The 11,082-nt window shown below is 46.9% G+C and overlaps 1 long non-coding RNA gene across 1 annotated transcript; it reads right to left on the bottom strand.

The window, feature by feature from the left end:
- Positions 1 to 1,617: 1,617 nt before the first annotated feature.
- LOC134473001 (uncharacterized) lies at positions 1,618 to 10,327 on the bottom strand. The gene is made up of 2 exons (XR_010043081.1): positions 10,059 to 10,327; positions 1,618 to 6,223 (listed from the first exon to the last, which is right to left on the bottom strand). It is a non-coding gene; the product is annotated as an uncharacterized LOC134473001 (long non-coding RNA).
- Between the last annotated feature and the right edge of the window lie 755 nt (positions 10,328 to 11,082).

Genomic DNA, 11,082 nt, shown 5'->3' with positions numbered 1-11,082 from the left:
TGGGAATGTTTGAAGATTGACTGTGGCAACGGTTGTACACCTCTGTCAATACACTAAAAATCACTGAATTGTACACTACAGATGAGCAAATTTTATGGTATGCAAATGACAAGTCATAAAGTGGTTTCAAAAGTTTTGGGCAATAAGTCGACAAACTACTTCCCATCCCTGCAACTGGGCCTTTTCTCTCAGGCAGGGGAGGAATCATATGCTGAGACTGAGGAGTACAGTAAAAGATGGAATGAGAGATTTGGAGAGAGGGGACAAGGGCTGAAAAGCCAGTTCAGGGACATCGACAAAGATAAAGCTGATGTGTGGAAAGCCATGCTGGCCAAACTAGGGGTCCAGTCCAGAATGGAGACCATGAATTGTCTACAGTATAATATTTTCATTCCTGCTCCCCTAAGAAACCCCAGTGCCTATGCAGGAAAATACATAAATAAAAACAGTTGGATTAAACCAGACATGGATTTTGTTGAATGGATGGGGGAAAAAAGGGACAAGGAAGCTGATGGTGTTGGCAGGAATGGGGTCCATGTGATGATCCATCTCTGTAGCCAATAAGGCATCAATACTGGGGTACTGGGTGGGGCCTCTGAACAAGGCACAGGGGAGATACGGAGAGCAGAGTCCCCACATCACTGGCCAGGCCTACCCAGTGGGAGTGAAGGACTGGGCATATAGGTGGGTGGGTTCTATATATGCTGGACCCTTTACCTTTCTGCCCTCAACTGATGCTGTCCTTCTGGAAGTAGGTTACCCAGGCTGAGCCTGCTGTGTCTTGTGCTGTGACCAGAGCTCAGGGCAGAACACACGGTCTCTCCTTTAAGAAAGGTGCTCTGTGGAAGCAGATATGTTTTATAATCTTTTGCAGCTTGGAGCAGTGGTTAAGAATAGGAGTTCTACAGTGCATCTGTCTTTCAACCTTGTGTCTGCCACTTCCTGGGTATGAACCCAGGAAAAGTCAATTGAATACTCTCAGTCTTAATGCAAATACTCTCTCATGTGCAAATAAGGACAATAAAAAGATAGTCTTTTTAGGGTCATTGTGAAAATACAATGGAACTTTGCTGGAAAGCCTGAGTCGGTGCCTGGTGTGGAGAGCTCTGTGGCACACAGTCACTGTCATTGGTGGTACAGCACTGACTGATACTGAGCTCACTCTCTGCTGTTGAGCTCACTCTCCACTCAGAGCCTGACAGCTGTGAGACAAGGGCTGCTGTCAGCCAGCAGTTGGGTTTGGGACCCAAGGGCAAACTTGCACATTTATATTTATGACATTTCATCGTGTAAATCTCAGCCTCTTGGTTCAGCCTAAGGATGTCTGTTTGATCCCAGCTCCTTGACAACAACTCCTCAGCCTCCTGAAGCTGTGTATTGTCCTGCCTGCAAGCAGGTGCCTTTGACCCTGCCCAAAGTCACCTAGAAATCTCAGCTTCTTGGTCCCAGGAGTATGTGGCTGGGACCCTTGATCATTCATCCAAAGAAGGAGAATACAAAAATACACAAGCTGGTAAGTCTTCCAGCGCTTGTGCGGCTGGGGGCCTCTATTATCTGGTGGCTCCCTGGGGCTCAGAGCCTCCTGTCCTTGGTCACCAAGGCTCTTCTGGCAGCAGAGAGGATGTCCCCCAGCTTCCCTGCAGGAGGATCTTCCATTCACGCTCTGAATCCCACAGGAAGGAGAATCGATGCTTTCTATGTCTCCCGGAGACAGACCACACATTCCTGCAGAACTATTGACAGCCTCGCCTCTCTCCCATCTTCCATACTTCATTTGTGAAAAGAACTGTAATTACCCTCAAGGAGTCATCGGAGGAAAAGTGTACAAATTGAAAAGGACTGGAAATGGGCACCCCTGGCTGTGCAGAAAACACTTTCCATATTGAACCCTTCTCTCCCGGGCCTGTGCACTCCCAATTGCCTGGATCTTAGATTTCTGCTGCAGACTGTGGCAGGCTTTGTGCCCACCCTGACAATGGGCGTTTGACACAGAGGGCAGTGAGATTAATGAAAGACCCGGCTTTCCATTCCTTCCTTCAAGGGCTAAGTACTTTCTTTTCAACTCCTACTGCTAAATAGCTCGGACAATTAATAAAGCTTCAATTGTATTTCAGTTTTTCTTCCTTTTCTTCTTTTCTTCCCACACAGTTAGTTGTTTACACTGCTTCAATCTAACCATCCAGTGGCCTTGTTATCTGGTCCAGAGACTTCTCTCTTGCCAAGTGTGGAGTGTTCTGGGATTTGGAAGAAAAGGTCCCTCTCTTATGGGGGAGTATCTGAGAACAAGACATTGAAAGCTTTGCCCCAGTCCTTGCAAGGAGTCCCTGAGCTGGGGCCAAGCCCTGTTCCCTGTCCAGCTCTCTGTCGGACGGTGCCTTTTGACTTCTATCCCATTCTGACTTGGGAATTGTATTTGAAAGGCTTTCAGATATTGTTTTTATTTTCAGACTTTGGAACATTTGCACAGATTTCACCACAGTATTTTAGATATTAGATTTTCAGACTAGTGGTACTCAGCCTGTATTTGTTTCTTAGGGCTGCCATCACAAACTGGTCATTTACCACAGAAATCTATTCTCTACAGTTCTGGAGAACAAAATCAAAGTGCCAGGAGGGTTGGTTCCTTCTGGTGGCTTGGAGGAGAAATCTATACATGGGTCTCTCCTTGTCTTTGGTGGCCACTGGCAATCCTGCGTGACTCCAGTCCCTGCCTCGGTATCCCCTAGGCTTTCCCTCTCTGTGTCTTCTTCTTCCGTGTCTCTTATAAGGACCACTGTTGTTGAATTCAGGCACCACCTAGGATGATGGTCTTATCTCCAGATCATTGCCTCAGTTGCATCTGTGAAGATGCTTAGTCCAAATATTCACATTCCAGGGTTCCAGGTGGATGTACCTTTGGGGGACACAATTCACAGTTATAGCACACAACATAATGTGTGTGCCCCTGGAACTCAGCATGGGCTGCTTCTGGTCCCCATGTTCTTCCTAGTCTTAGAGAATACCATCCTCTTGAGCCCACAGCAGCTTCCTGGGGCAGTGGAGAGGGGGGAGTATGAGTGCATGGGGCAGCAATGGGGTCAGGGTGGGCTCCTCCCACTCACCAGCTCCTTGGCTGCCTGTCCTGCAAAAAGGAGCCCGCCAATACCAGCCAGGGCTTGCAGAAGTTGCTCAGGACCCTCTGCTCTCAGTCCACTTCCTCTTTGCTTTTCCCCTCCTCCTCTGATTTCTCAACTCCAGGGCACAGAATTTAACTCAGCCTTGGCCCTACCACTGGTCTTGACATTCACATTCCGTTGTCCCACAGACCTGCTGAGCCTCCTCCTTAGTCCTGGGTGCTTCTGCTGTCTTGGATGAGAATGCTAGCATTAGAAGCATCTATTTACAGTGTGTATTTTGGATCAGGACCTGTTCTGAACACTTGCTATGCACCAGTTCAGAAAGTTTCACCATAGCCCTGCATGCAGGATGCAATTACTACCCTCTTTATTTTATAGATGAGAAAACCGAGGCACAGTACTTTTATTATGACAGTTTTTCTACCTTGCTGCTTCAACACGTGGGCCATGTTTATTTTTGTGATGCCAGCTGAGTGCACGGTAGGTAGCATGTGTGGCAGCATGCTGGGCTCTCCTCCTACATGCCAGTAGTGAGTGGGGGCCCTGTGCACTCCTCAGTTGTGTCTTCAGATATTGCCAAACGGGGGGTGGGAAGCAAAGTCACCCCCAGTATGGAGGTACCAGCTTTAGGTCATACACAGTGAATAGCAAAATCAGGATGATGGTTCAAAGTCCACACTTGTCCACCTCTGTCTGAGCCTCCCCTCAACTTGACTCTATGCTGGCACTGAAGTTCAATGTCAAATGTACCCTAGGCCCTGTGGAATTCAAGTCTACCCTGGTCTTTCATTTAACCCTATGCCAGGCCAGCTAAGCAGTTGAGACCAGTGCATACCTTCTTGGACATCATGGAGCTCTCTACTTTTGCAGTTCCTTTTGTGTTCAGGGCAGCATAAGGGCCTGAAGACCACGGCTCTATGTTTAACATGAATCTGGTTTTATAGACAAACTCCAGATTCTCCCTCCTCTCCTCTCTTCCTGATCCCAGGATAGGGAATAGGGACCCACCCAATAGTGCTGTCCTGGACTTCAACCTGCCTTCTTAGGGACATGTGAGATTGCTACTGTGCCCCCAGGATGGGTGAGGGATGACCTCTCAAGTTCCTTCCACCCTGGCTTATGCTGATTCTGGAAATGGTGAGGGGTTTTGTTGTCTACAGACAAGGATAATTGCATGCCAAGTTAAGTAGTCAAGGCTTACTGCGCTTGACTCAGGTCCATAGCTCCATTGTCTATTTACAGAGAAGAAAGGCAGGTATCAACTTAGAGGAGACAGAGAGGATTATCAGATGCTCTCCCTCCCTTCTAACCTCCCTCTCCATTTCTTCTTTGTGTCACTCCAACTCTCTCTCTCTTTCTCTCCCATGTGAGTGTGTTTGTGTAGTGATTGTGAAAAGCCCTACATTTCTTTACCAAAAGGTCTTCTACACTTGATTCCATAATGAACAAGAAAGGACTGATCACGTCATTCTCTGGGGAAACATACCCGCTTTTTCTAAACATACAATGTCTCCGAGGTGCTAGCTGCTTTTCATCGCCTGCTATAATCGCTCGTTTTTTTATTGGCACATAAAAGGTCTTCCTGTAAAACATATTAAAGCTTCCAATTCTAGATGAAAAGCACTTGATGTAAAATCTCCCCACGAACAGGAGCCACAGTAGAGGTGAGGTTGATGCATCTTCCCTGTGTGGAAGGGACAGGGCCTGCTCGTGGGTGGCCCAGCACCACCCCTCCAAGGAGCCCGGCCAAGCAAAGCATCCCAGGGAGGAACACAGCTCAATCAAAGGCTCCTGGGCTCCAGGTGTTTGCAGTGTTCAGAGCTGAGCCAGGAGATACAGAGCCCCAGGCAGACATGATATTAGGCTTCCAGGTGCCTGCTGCATTATTTTTTCTGAATCTTCAAATTCAGATGATTCAGAAAAAAAACCTGTTATTACCTTCATATGTAAACAAACATGGCAATATTGAAGGGTAGAATACAAAAGATAGATGCATTTTTAAAATTAAAGTACAAGATTTCAGCATAACTGTTTGACTGTGCCTTCTATCAGGGCTGTTTAGCAGCACTGAGGTTTGGAGCCAAGCAGCAATTCCTCAGCATGGTGCTCAGAATCTGTTTCAGCCTAGCTCCATTGCTGGGGTGGGAAAGGTCACCCATTGGGAATACAAGCACCCAAATGCAGGGACAGAGGCTATGAGGTGCCATGGCACATCTTGTACCCACTCTCTCCAGGGATCTGAAGTAGAGCAGGCATCTAACAAATACAGAAATGATGAAGTAATGGAGGGATGAAGGTATGTGACACCTAACATCCCGTTATGTTGCCCACTTCTTGTCACTCAGCCTTGCATGGGGCCTGCATGGATCCTTAGTGCAACAAAGAAAGACTAAAACTGTTCTGGAACTATGAAGGGCAGTTGAGTCCAGGCCACTGGAAACATCATCAACCTTCTCAGACCAGCAACAGAGACCACTTCCGGTTTCCTTCGGCACAAAGATGCTGGTGGCTAGGAACTGGCAGGATTTGGGATCTTTGGCTGTGGAGAAGGCTGCTTCCAGGGCATGCCATGGTCTTGGTCCTCGTCTCTCTAAGCTTCTGCATTGTCCTCCACCACCAACCAGCCTCTGTACACCCAAAGGTGGGTCTTTGCTGTGCAAAGTGAAGCTCCTCCAGCAGCAGTGGCAGCAATAAGGTCCCCTCAAGACCTGTGTATCACCAGCAGATCTCTAGATGACTCAAATGCATGACAATTTTGTGTGCTCACAACCTCATGGTACATGTGGCTTTGGCTCTCTGCAGAGCCAAAGCTTCCTTTATCCATGGCCTCTCCCATAGCTTCCTTTATCCATGGCCTCTCCATTCCTTGTCCTGCTCTTGAGACCAGAGTCAGACTGGATACCTTGGGTTCCCTGGTGCCACCTACTCTAAAGTCAGGCACTAAACTGCAGCAGGCAGCTATATCCAGCAGAGTCCTGTGATTAACATCATGGCCTCCAGGTGTGTGGGTAGCCAGGTGCTGGCACAGTATGCGACAACCATTGAACTTTAATTCTTGCTTCCAAATTGTCTCACTCTACTCTTTCTCATGCTGACCTTGGTCAAACCTGCAAGATAAACATCCTGTGATTCAGACTCTCCTTCCCTCCAACCTTCTCCAATTTTGGCTGTAGATCAGATGATGCTTTCAAAGATCTCGAGGCACTCAACAACCCCGTGGTTCTCCACATGCCAGCAGCCCTGGAAGTGAGAAGCTAGGCCTTATTTCTCCCAACAGAGAGTAATCAGACTCAGAAGGGAAAACTGGCTCCCCAGCATCTCCAGGCCAACAGCAGCAGTGTCCAAACTCAAGCCTGGAGCTTCTAACTCTGAGACTAATGCTCTTACCTCATCCCCTGGCTGCAGCTTCTTGCCACAGGGCCCCTAACTCCAGCTTAACCAGTGTGCTAGTTACAGCTTTGCAATCAAGAGAAGAGATGTTAGTAACACACCATAAGGCACTGACAATGCAAAGTTAGCAGAAGCTAGATATAGCCTCTCCTTACTACCAGTATGAACATGAGCAATTAAAAACTATGCTAGCTTACAATTGTCAAGTGTTCCCTGTTACTAGACACTCCTCTAAGAGCTTTACCTGTATTAATTTGATCATGGAAATCATTTCAAGAGATACTATTATTTGTCCATTTCACAGAAGACTGAAGCACAGAGCAGTTAAGCAACGTGTTTAAGGTCACCCATTCAGAAAATAGAGGAATTCTAGATCTGAATTTATGTAGCTGGCTGCAGAATAAAGATATAACTGCATCTTAAGTTTCATTGGATCTATTTTTCGTTAGGACCATGTTCTCTAAACAGTGGTCACCAGGTCAGGAACATCAGCCTTACCTGGGAACGAGAAAGCGATGAACATTCTCATCCCACCTGAAACATACACATCAGAAACTCTGAGGCTGGGGCTTAAAAAACCTTCAAGGGAATCTGAAAGTTTGAGAAACATGACTTTAAAGGATTCAGCTGAAATAATGTTTATAAAATTATTGGCACAAAATTAAACAATGTTAGTAGCTCAGACTGGCCTTGAGCTTACTGTATAACCCAGGCTAGTCTTGAACTTGAGATAATCTTCCTACCTCAGCCTCCCAAGTACCAGGATTACAGATGTGTGCTACCATGCGTGGCTTTGACCAACTTTTTTCAATAAGAGTGAGAAAACCGTTGTGGTGAGTAGAAAAATCCCCTTGGTAAGATGTTCCATAAGCATATACAACTTAAACTAGCAAAAATAAAATATTCTAGTGCAGCCTGGGGAGGGAGATATTGACAAAACCCTGGCTGTGCATGCACCTGTCACCTGGCACCTGACCTGCCTGTGTGTGTGCAGCTGCCCAAGGGGCAGGATCCATCTTGTCATTGGAAGGACTTGGTTTCTTCCTCGGTAGACTTGGTGCAGTAGTTGATAGGATGCTTTCCTGCTGATCCTCTGCCTGGCTTTGGAGCTGGGCCCAGCCTTGTTCCCCTCTGAGTGCCTAATGGCTGCCCACGTGGTCTCCTTACCCCAAAGCATTGATGCCCAACTTCTGGCTTCCTGGGCTTGCTCAGGAGTCCCAGAGACACTTCCCTGCAGGCACGACTTGCCCTCCTTGTCACTGTATGTCACCCTCAATGGCGACGTGCCTTCCCTTCCTCGGGCCGGGTATATAATTGGCCTGGCATTACCCAGCAGTCTCTGGGGAATTGCTTCTGTCAGGAGTATAACAAGCTTATCTGTTTAGCCTGAGTTATGTCACCATGTGCTCAGTGTAAATCTGACCGCCTTCCTGATGTGCTGGGCCTAGATGGATTTTTGAATAATTTCACCACCACAATTATTTTACAATTTTGAATCTTCCCTGGCAACTTAATGTATGGTTTTGTGGTGAGAAGCTGCATAAATCAGGACTCCAAACAAAGGCTCGCAACCAGCCCAGGGCTTCCAGTCATACCTGAGGACGCTGGTGAGTTCAGCACACATGCAGTGGACCTAGGACTGGGCTTCTGCCCAGACCCCAGACTACATCCTCAGCTGGGAGTGCCATCCTCCCAGAGAGGGTCTTTGCAGGCCCTCTGGGTGGGCCTCAGTGGTTTCAGTTGATTTCTGCCTATATAAATGGAAGTGAGTTCATCTCTTCTCTTTCTGGTTGTAGAACCATTCTCCAAACTCTCTACCTTCCGAGGCACCACAAGTGTTCACTGCATAGATGAAGCTGACAGAGCTGTAGAGTTCCTCTATTTCAGTTTTTCTCCAGTCTCTTCCTAGAGGTACCTCAAGGGCTTCCTTGAGACCAGTGAGTGGGCAGGGAGAGGAGCTGGGCTTTGCCCACTTGCCAGTCAGACCAGCTCCCAATGTGTTTATGTCACACATTAAGCTTCTGCTGGAATAAAGGGTTTGAGTTGCCCCCAAAATTTAGTAATCAATAATCAAACCTCAAATCCTTTTGTTTTACAGAAATTTGAAAATTGGAGAAAAGTGGCAAAATTATCATGTGTGTGCATGTTGCTACGTATCAAAAAGGGACCTGTACATGCTAATCTATGTAAGTTTGCTGTGTAATATGTGGGTTAGAAAAACAGGCTCTGAGTTAGCTCCCCAAATACAATTTCTTTCACTCAGTAACTCATGGAATTTTGAACTAAGCCAGTAAAGTCTCTGAGCTTTGGCTTCCTCATCTGTAAATGGGAATAACAGACTTGTCACACAGAGTAAGTGAAGTCATGTGTGCAGTGTCCAGCCCTGTGTCCATCACATAACATATACTTAATAAATAAATTAACAGTAGTTAATATAATTAACTCAGGTCTGCTAAACTCGATGGGACAAGAACATGTGTCACAGGCCATTTTGCATAGAGTCCATCTATAAGCAAAGAAGAAACGTCCCCAAACTGAGCATCCCACCTGCCTGGCTCTTCTTATTTCATTTTCTCACTTAGCAGTCGGCATGGAAAGGGGATCTTCAGGTCCATTGTTTGAGATTCAGCTCCAAGCTGCAGTGACCTGGGCACTCCTGGGACCTGCCTTGAATGCTCTGTCCTCCCTAGACCAGACACCCACAAGTCCCACTGGCACTTGGCTAGGCTATTAGCAGTTCTTAAACCATGTCAGCTGCTTTCCCCATGCATGTCTTATTAGCAGACTTTATTTAGCTTTTATACTGCCTGTTGACCATGTTTGCTTTTATAGCTTTCTACTGCTGCAGTCTGTCTTATTAGCTGTTTCCTTGCCTGGTTTTATTTTGCTTCTCTGCTTTCACCACTTCTGTGAGTGATGAAAAGGATTCATGAGACCGCGTGTGGGTGGGGGTTGAGAGCCCACAGGACAGAGGACAGTGATGTTCTTGATCAGCTCTAAGGCAGTCCAGAAGTTGAAGTTGTTCTTCTTCTGTATAAATGGGGTGGTATTGGTGGTAATCATTTATTCACTCATTCATTCTTTTGGGGGGGAGTCGGGGAAGTACCGAAAACTGAACTCAGGACCTTGTGCTTACCAGACAGGCCCTTATGCCATCAAGCTACATCCCTGGCTTACTCAGTCATTCTTATTTAATGCGTATTCTTCAAGCTCCAGTTGGCACTGATGGTACAGAGAGGAACAAGCTAGACATGATCTCTGCTGTCTTGAAGCTCAGAGAATAGCAAGATAGCCTAGCTGTGGGAAGGGTATTGGAGCCCACAGTAAGGGAAGTCTTTATGACTTCCGGGAGCACCTTGCTAGGCCCCATCTCAGTGCCCAGCTCTGGACATAGCCCAGGTCTCTATAAAATTTGCTAAGTGAACATCCATGAGAACATTACAATTGTGTCCAGCACAATTAGGGCATTGGGTCTGCACTAACATGACCCGTCCTGTCTCAGAACTATGTGATCTTCAAAGCCAAGGAACCCATGCCTGGCCCCACACTTACCCCAGCTGCAAAGCTGCTCTCTCTGGCTGTCTCCACATTTCCTTCCTCAGTGGTGTTAGAAGACTGTCGTTGGGGCATTTGTTCCTCTTGCTTTGGGGCAGTGTTCCGTCTTCCCCACTTTGGAAATCAGCCAGTTTTCCTTTTTCTGGATTTCATCCAGGACCTGTGGAACCCCAACTGGGCCAAAAACAAGCAAATGAACAAAAGCTTACACCATTTTAAATACTTGCAAACACACACACACACACACACACACACACACACACACACACACGTACACACAGAGGCAGGCAGAGGATAGATTCACACAGTCACTGAATACTTATAGAGAACCTACTATGCCCCAGACACAGCCAGGCACAGATGACGGCAAGGGCTATAAAGAGACAGAGCCTCTGAATGATGGAGCTCATTGTTGTGGAGACAAGGAAGAGACAATTTAATACAAAAATAATTACATAATAAAAATTGGAAGCAAGTCTATTGGAGGAAAATAATAGGACACAAGAGGAAAAACAGCAGGGAATACGCACTCAGATGTCGAGGAGGAGGGAGCACAGGGCCAAGAGGGCTTGAGGCCCAGAGAAGACATGTGTGGGGGCCTCGAGGAACAAGAGATCGAGCCAATCAAGGCTTCTGAAGATGGGAGTCATTGCTCACATGAACACAGACTGTACGTGCACACATATATGGTGAGACATACTACACACGGACAAGTATGCAACCAGCCATACACACTACTCATACATAGAGGCATGTAGCTTTCACATGCACCCTGAGACATGCACACACAACCAAATCACCAGTCTGCAGATGCCTATATAAAGAGAGACACAGCAGAGACAAGTATGATGTAAGGAAGAGCCCGGGCTGAGAGGCACCTGGCACACACCAGACCCACAGGCGAGTCTTTACACATGCTTATACTTATATGTGTTCCCAAGTACACACAGACTCTACATAAGAGTGCCCTATGCCTGCACCTGCCCCTTCTGTCATGTACACACATGCACACATGGTACAT

This window comes from Cavia porcellus, unplaced genomic scaffold (assembly GCF_034190915.1).
Source record: "Cavia porcellus strain 051 isolate PalLab524CR breed Dunkin Hartley unplaced genomic scaffold, mCavPor4.1 scaffold_25, whole genome shotgun sequence".
Classification (NCBI taxonomy): Eukaryota; Metazoa; Chordata; class Mammalia; order Rodentia; family Caviidae; genus Cavia; species Cavia porcellus.
This window is presented reverse-complemented; position numbering and strand designations above follow the sequence as displayed.